General features: G+C 33.2%; 1 pseudogene; it reads right to left on the reverse strand.

The window, feature by feature from the left end:
- Window positions 1-7,750: 7,750 nt before the first annotated feature.
- On the reverse strand, window positions 7,751-8,715 carry LOC102587760 (zinc finger protein ZAT10-like; annotated as a pseudogene).
- Between the last annotated feature and the right edge of the window lie 240 nt (window positions 8,716-8,955).

Genomic DNA, 8,955 nt, shown 5'->3' on the forward strand with positions numbered 1-8,955 from the left:
AGCCTAAAATGACCCTTCCGGAGCTGATGGAATCGTCAGAATTAGATTCTGATGTCATCTCCTTGAACTTTTGATCGAAAATGATTATTCAAGGTTCATAAGCTCCAAAACACAAAAACTCGCAACAAGACCAAACAAACTACCAGGTGACCGAACTGTCAGTCCCAGCAAGTCATAAATGACTTTGGGTCACTATAGGAATGCTCTAAACGACACACAAAAGGCAAGACACAGAAATGACCATGAGGGTCATTACACTAGCTCAAAGGCTCTTTGGAAATCAAGGTTTCCTTCCTCTGTTTAAATGTGAAAACATTTTAACTCTTTGGGAATACATAGTCCCCATATACTCTTTGAAGAAAATGAACTTCAATCTTAAATCTTTACTCCTTACTCAACTTGAACTTTATGTCTTAAAACAAAGTTAAAACATTTGTAAAAAACTTTTGGAAGATTCTATGAACTTCTCTTGACTTGGCTCTTAACTTCTCTTGACTTGACTCTTAACTGATCCTTGAATTGAATTATGGATTCAAGGACTGCGATTTGTGATAGGAAAGATCTCATGATGTTTAGGAGTGTTTCTAGATAGTTAAACATGAGAAAAAAAAATAATCAAGAAATCACTGTCTGGAAGCAGGTCCGCGACGCGGAGATGCATTTAATTATTTGATCGCGAAATAAATTTTGAGGCAGAATGGTCCGTGACCACTCCACGACGTGGATAAAATTTGTTAATCCTGAGGAATAGGTCCGCGGACCTGGTACCCAGATTTGCCCGACTTGTTCCTTCTTCATTTTCTGACCCCAATTCGCCTAAAATTGATTTTTTTTCTCAAATTCTCTTTAGATTCAGATACCCAGTATGTATACACCAGAATCTAATCAAACACAACTCTAAAATCAACCTTAAACTCTCAAGAACTCCTCAATCTCATCCCAAATTCAAGAACGATAGCAATACAAGAATACAACTCAAGAACATCAACGTCTCAATCTTTTAGGATAAAAATCATACTGGAATAAACATGTTTGGCGCATGGGTGAACGAACCGAACGCTGTATGAAGTCACATACCTCGTAGGGATCACCCCTTGACGAAATCCACAAGCGATTCTTGAAGATCTTGACGATTCTTGCTCCTTCTCCTCTTTTCTCGTCTTCTTTTTCTCTTCTCTAAAATCCTAACTCAATATTGTAAAAGCATAAATTGAATCCTAACAGTTTAGACCCCAATTAATTACCAAAATCGCATTGAGTCATGGGGTATGGAAAATACCATAATTCCCTTCAAAAATCCGGATTGACTTTTATATATGAACAACCCAACTTCCAATGTACATATCTCACTCATACGAACTGGGAATCGCGCAAACTCGACGGCGATGGAAAGATTATCAAGATCTTTCCTACAATATCTCAAAACACACCTAACTCATCTTGAGCTAGGAGTTATGGTTGTTTGAAGTTGATCTAAAACCCAACTTAACATACTTAATAGATTTTCCAGATTTTTATATTCTTTCCAAAAATGACTATTTCCAATTTTTAACTTCTTTCTTGTTCTTTCTAGTTACGGGGTGTTACAAGTCCTACTTTGAGTAGGACTCTTATTTGAAAGACTATTTGAATTAATTAGGTTAATTTTTCTCTTTATCTCGTCATATATGGAACGAGCAACTACTTTCTAAATATTCTCTACTTTGGTTTTTATCCATTAACGATTGAATTGAGATTGGAAGTTTGATTTACTTTTTGAATATCGATTGTCTCTGAATTTGCAAATCCTTTTAAGTGATTCTTCTTAATGCATCCATCACATATCTTTGCTTATTTAATTGCAAGCATGAATGGCTAAACACCACAACTAGGGTTGTGGGAACTATGACTGAAATCTATGTGTAAATTCATAAAACGAGTAAAAGGTGATTTATATTTGCAGATCATAACTCGGCCATCGTTATTTCATTCCTTCTAATGGGTGCACACGTTAGAACCAACCTGTATCTATCAATTGTTCGAGAGAAAATTGATAATTGGGAAAAAGTCGAGTTAATCTAATGAAATAGAGTGAAAGTTCGAGTTCGATAGAAGAGAACTTTAACATCATAATATGCGAAGGTAAAATCTGTTAACACTCTAGGATTGAGAGGATTTGAGTGGAAATTATCTAACTAGACTGAGAAGTGTTAGATACATTTAATTCGCCTGTAATTTGCAAAGAATAAATTACCTGAAACTTGTTCATGAACCCACACTAGATTGTAACGTCATGGGAAACACAACCCTGGTTTCATTCGTTCATCAACACAACCTTAAAATCAAAACTTTGTTAATTATTAATTTGAATACTTTTAACAACATTGGCTACCTAAACCTCACAACTAAACCCATTTTACATTCCAAAATTATTTTCTTTAGGATAATAACAATATTTGAATAAGCTCAATAGTGAAACTATTTCTGTAAGGAAATTCTCTGTGGGATTGACTTCAATTCATGTTGAGTTCTATAAATTGACTTCGATAATTTATACTTCTTAATTGAAGTGTAAGTTTGGATGTATCATAGACCTATGAAAACTCATTAATAATTGGAACTGACCGAGAGGATGAGACTTCAACATCAACATCCCTAACTTGGATTAATTAGATGATAGATGTAGCCTTTGAAAATCATCTTTTGGGCCTTAATGTACGAAATGAACTTACCCTTTGGCAGAACAAGACTTCCTTTCCATCTAAGATTGGTTCATTAGGAAACTAAAACTCTACAACTCTAGTTCTATAATTAGCTAAGACATAACATGAATAGAACCAATTATATCTGTCTAGAATAACATCAAAATCAATCATGTCTAACTCGACTAGATTAGTTACGGCATCCCTATAATAAATGGATACTATGCAATTTCTATAGACTCATCTAACAACGTTAGATTCACCAACAAGAGTAGAAACAAAAAAATTGTTCCAGAAGGTGTTGGGGACACATTCCGAATTTCACATTGGGCGTCATTTACAAATTTATTCTTAGGATTGCAACAAATTTTTAAAAGATATTTTTATTTTTATAGATAAGAAATATAAAAATAATAAATAAAGTTTTTGCAGTGTTATTTCCTTCCATAAAGGAAATGACCAATTTCCACACTTTGTAGCACAGTCAATCAATAATGATTGGTTTGAATTTCAAATTTGGTCGTTAACAAGCACTTATATGGTTCTTAACTTTTAAGTTTGTTGAATGTCATTAATTAACCTTAAATTAAAATTAGCACACCAAGGTTAAATAGACAAGACACTGACCTTAACAACCAGGACAAATATTTATCTACTTATTATAACATGATAAAAGGAGGGTGATGCAACATTTAGATTAAGAAAATAAAAAGGTGACCAAGCTCTAGATTATCTTAGATTATGTTGTATATTATATTAGGATTGATAAGTTGATTAACAGCTTGCAGACCTTATCAGTCTGATTAAACAACTAGCTAACATGGTTTTAAATTAAGTATCCTTTTGTCATAATTTATTAATTTATGGGTCCTGCTTAATTTTTGAATTTTAAAAAATATTATATTTTTTATTTAGAAATAATTTAACTTTAAGTTTGTCATTTGATCCTTAATAAGATATTTTTCAGTCACACAATTATCTCTAAACTTGATTTAGATATCAAGTGTCAACGCTACTTTTTTTCTTAAACTTTATGTCCTACCATTGCTACATAAATTGAAATAGAAATAGTAATTTTTTTGGAACGAGGTAATTAAATTAAGACTTTTGATATCAATGAGGGAGATTTTTCAATTTGACTCGTTCTTTCTTTCACACTTTAGTTGGAGCGTTAGGAGTTCTTCTTATTCCATATACTTCGATTATCATATAACTTCAATTCTTTTAAATATGTATGTGCTTTAGATAATTTAATTCCTTTACAACTAGTTATGAATTTATTAGTGACGTATAAGCTTTTTAAAGTTTTTAATTAATGAAATATGAACATTTTAACTTGTACGTCATTTTTATCTATAATAACTAACTAAAATTTGAATGTCAAATATTATTATCAGTGTAGCAGTCATTTGCTATAGCAGCTAGAGCCGTCAATATGGGCTAGGTCCACTGGGACGGTCTGACCTAATCCGTAATTTGATAGGATTGAGCTATGATTTTTGGAGTCCATCTAAGAAAATTGCTTTTTATCCCGGCCTTAATAAGTCTGTCGATTTGTGGGGCTTGAGAAATATGATAGGGCCGACCCGTGGGCCAAATAAAAATTAATTAAAAATAAAAAATAAAATAGAGTATTAAAAATAACAAGAGTCTAAACTCAAAATCTGTATAAACTTTAAAATATCACAATTTAAATACTAATTATGTTTATAAAATATGTACTACATAAAATAAAAATTTCCTAAAATTTCTAGAGAATCACTACATAGGACATAGCCTATGGAATATTGTCATAGTTTTTATATTTTATTATGATCATTGGAAAACAATTAGGTTAATATTTCTATTTAGCTATTTATGCTTTTACTTGAAATCAAACTTAATAAATATTATAAAGATAATTTTATTTGTGGATTTGATTAACAAGTAGTAACACTAATACCATGTAATATTGTCTTGTCGATATTTATGATAATAATTTAAATTATAATTTAATTTAAAAAATTATAAAAAATATACTTTTAAGAAAAGAGGGCTGGTCCGGCAAGCCCGTAGCCCACGTACTTGTGCGCTGGGTCGGCCATTTTCTGGCCCACACAAAAAATGGGCTAGCCCGGCTTGATCCGTTAAATTTCAAAACCTGTATGGATTAGCCCGAATGTGATGTGCCAGCCCATATTAACAGCTCTAATAGCAGCCAAATATTATTCGGAGTAAAATTTTCACTTGTTATTTGTTTTTGGACAATTTCTTAGTTAATGACCCTTCCTTAAAACTCTTGCAATTTATACATTTTTTAGACTACTTTCTAAAGATTTCTTTTGTGCAAGAGTATATTATGTAATATATATATATAGCTTTAGTTGAGAAAATTAGTAATTTGTAGCTACAGTCTTAACAAAATTTTGCTATTTGTTTCCTAATTGGTATAAATTTAGAATTTATATAATCTGATTTCTGATTTTATAAATTCAAATTTTGTATATGCTCTAAAATTTGTATATGCTTACCTTCGCTATTTGTATGCGATTTGTTGATACTTTTGATTTATATAAGTGTAACACCTTGGAACTTGGAAAAAGGAGGAAAATAAAATTTATGAACTGAAGTTTGGTTTACAGATCCCATCTACAGACCGTAGGAGCTTCTACAGGCCGCAGATGGAAACCGTAGGAAGTGGGAAAAATAATTTTTCTAAAATCAAGTCCAAGTACCCTTTTTTATGGTTCCCCGGGATGATCGGTCAACCATTGTACGAGTCGTAGGTAGGTCTCGTAGGTGAATTTCAGACTTTGAGACTTATGTTTAACCTTCTACTTTTGTCACAATCTCTTTTGTATAAAATGCTACCTTTTAAACTCTTTTGTTTCTATTATCTTGTATGATGTATTCTAAGTGGCTTGTGTAGGGCCTCTCGAGGTTTTATACTCCATATCACGTCTAGGTTGTACTTTGGGTTGTGACAATAAGTTATGAAAAATTCATAATAAATTACCCTGGTTGTATATTGACAAGCGAAATATACAAACGGAGTTCTGAAAAATTTCTAAATGTATAAATACAAAATTTATATACACTTGTCATGTTTGTATGTTGGCAAGCGAAATACGGAAATACTCATAGCAAAAGAAACTATAGCTATGAACCGTAATTAGACAAACTATAGCTACAAAGCTTAATTAAGTTTATTCTTTTTGCTATTTATGAAATTTTCTCAATAATAATAATCTAGGTATATATATCTTTTATTATTACTACTTCTTTTCTTTTATAAAAGGTCCAACTGACCCATTCCCAAGTTTAGCGCACGGGCATAATTCTAAAATGATTAGTGGGATTTTGAGTTTGTCACTAACAAGGACTTAAATGACTTTTAATTTGTTAATTAACCTTTAATTTAGATTAGCACACCAACGTTAAATAGACAAGATGATGACCTTAACAAACAGGACAATTGTTTATTTACTAATTATTTTAACATGATAAAAGGATGGTGATGCAACATTTTGATTAAGAAAATGATAAGGTGACGAAACACTAGATAGCTCGAAGATTATGTTGTATGTTATATATTAGGTTCTAGTAGGTTTTTACCCTCAAAGTGATATTTATCAGCGCAAATTAGAATTTAATCGGGTCTCAATACGGATATCTATAAGAAATTAAAAGAAAAATTAGTATAGGTTTTCGATTGGATTTTTTAACATAACCTAGCACACATATAACTAATATAGATATTATACATCCCTATAGTTTTAAAATATTACTCTCCCCGTCCCATTTTATATGTCACCTTTTTACTTTGCACTTGCATTAAGAAATGATGTAACTTTACCCTTCTACCCTAATTTAATGTTTTCTTAAGTCAACTTTATTAATAAATGACAAGATTAATTAACTATTCTATCAAGGGTATAATAGGCAAAACATGATAATTTATGCATAAATTTTATAAAATGACAAGTATTGTGGTCCAACTATTTATAGAAAGGAATGACATATAAAATGGGATGGAGGGAGTATGAATGAACATATAATTATAGTTAAGGTTATATAGCAAATCTCTTGCCTATCTTCCTTTCTCGCTCTCCTCTCTCCTCTCTCCCCTTTTCTCGCAGTTTAAGTAAAAACAATACTTATAGAATAACAATTTAAGAAATACTCACACATAATAATAATAAATTTAGTAAAGAACATATTCCAGCATATACACTTTCATCAAAAATAATTAAATAGCCACTACGCATTGAGTATTAGTTTTCACTTGCTAATTAAGTAAAAGTCCTAAATCATATATTATGACATTCCTAACAATTACATATTTAATGTTTATAAAATTTGGAGTTGATTTATTTTATAACCGGTTGAAAGAGATGGATTGGTACATAAGGTAATATCAATAGAATTATAATATGATAATGTATCACTATACCAAAAATAATTTTTAGCGGTAATTAATTAATGATAAGTACTTACTATCACTAAATATATATTGTTAGAGGCAATTACTAGTGACAGTTACTCCCTCTGTCCACTGTTGTTTGTCAGGATAAGGTCATGCACAACCCTTAAGAAAAATTTAATATAAGGTGCAATTTGACTATTATAACCCTACTATAAATCATTATTAAAATGGTTTGTACCTTTTGAAAATTGTAAAAGCAACTTTTTTCACATTAAAGTAGTCTTGTAACTTTAAAATGACTACTTTTTTAAATCAGTAGTTATGTAATTATTAAGGGCAGAATTGGAAAAAAAAGTGACTAATTGTTTCGTGATTAAGGGAAAAAGGACGAATTTACCCCCGAACTTTGATAAATGGTACGTCTATGCCCTCCGTTATACTTTGGGTCCATCTCAGCCCCTGCCGTCCAATTATCGGTACACACATGCCTCTCTCACTAACGGCCCCCTCATCTTGTACACGTGTCGTAATCCTAATCAACTATCCGTTTGACCATTATTTTTAACCCATAAACTAACAACCCGCCCTATAAACCCATACCCACCCGATTCCCTCTAAAATATCCTAAGTCAATTAAAAGACCCAAATCTTCCGAGTCTCGTTCCTATCTCACAATTCCTCGTACTGTAATCTGTTTAGTCCATGGAAGAATTCTTTTCACTTCATCATCACCATCTCTCATTTCTTCCGTTACTTCTTTTTCAATCTCCATTAATTCTACACCAACTCTACTCATTTCTCTCTGTCAATTTTCAATTCAATCACTACAAAATCAAAAACACAAAAAAATTTGAGAGTTGAAAAAATGAGAATTGAGTGGAATAATTCAAATTTTGGAGGTAGAGATAGCCGAGATTTCTTCGCCGGATGTGGACTCTCTACCTCATCCTCGCCGGAACCAAATCCAGGATAGAATTTTGGCAACACCGGAATGTTCAAATCAAAATCAGGGTGGCTGATTGTAGACCCCATGTCCTCCTCCGACGTAAATCTGACACTAGTGCTAACGCTACTGTTAGCGCTATCGCCATCGTAGTGACACCGTTTGTGTCCTCCCAAAGCTTAGGAAAACACTTGTGGCAAATCAAACACTCGTGAGTCCTTCCACTGCCGTTACCGTTACCGGAGCTAGTAGTTCCAGTAGCGTTAGTAGTAGTTGAGGTAGTCGACTGATCATCTCCTTCACCGCCACCGGCGATGAGTTTCTGATGACTAGCTTTATGTCCTCCTAAAGCTTGATAAGATCCAAATCCCTTACCACAAACCGAACACTTATACAACATCTTCTCCTCAATCTTCTTCAACGGCGTGTGAATTTTCATCACTAGCACCGACGGTGGTAGAGATCGTACCTGACTAACAGAGCCATCGCTCCGCGCAAGCATAATCAAACAAAGCGCCAAATATTCCTCTTCAGTCGACTGGCGATCCATACTCTGTGACCTCTTAGATCTCTCCCCTTTAGTCCAATTCTCAAGGTACCGAAGCTGCTGCTGATCTTTGCTCTCAAATTGAAATGTCTGTGGATTTGAAGTACCAGTTGGAGGAATTCAAAGCTTCAAGGGCCATCTCAATTTTAGAGTGAATCGGGTGGGTATGGGTTTATGGGGCGGGTGGTTAGTTTATGGGTTAAAAATAATGGTCAAACGGATAGTTGATTAGGATTACGACACGTGTACAAGATGAGGGGGCCGTTAGTGAGAGGGGCATGTGTGTACCGATAATTGGACGGCAGGGGCTGAGATGGACCCAAAGTATAACGGAGGGCATAGACGTACCATTTATCAAAGTTCGGGGGTAAATTCGTCC

This window comes from Solanum tuberosum, unplaced genomic scaffold (genome assembly GCF_000226075.1).
Source record: "Solanum tuberosum cultivar DM 1-3 516 R44 unplaced genomic scaffold, SolTub_3.0 scf00278, whole genome shotgun sequence".
NCBI lineage: Eukaryota > Viridiplantae > Streptophyta > Magnoliopsida > Solanales > Solanaceae > Solanum > Solanum tuberosum.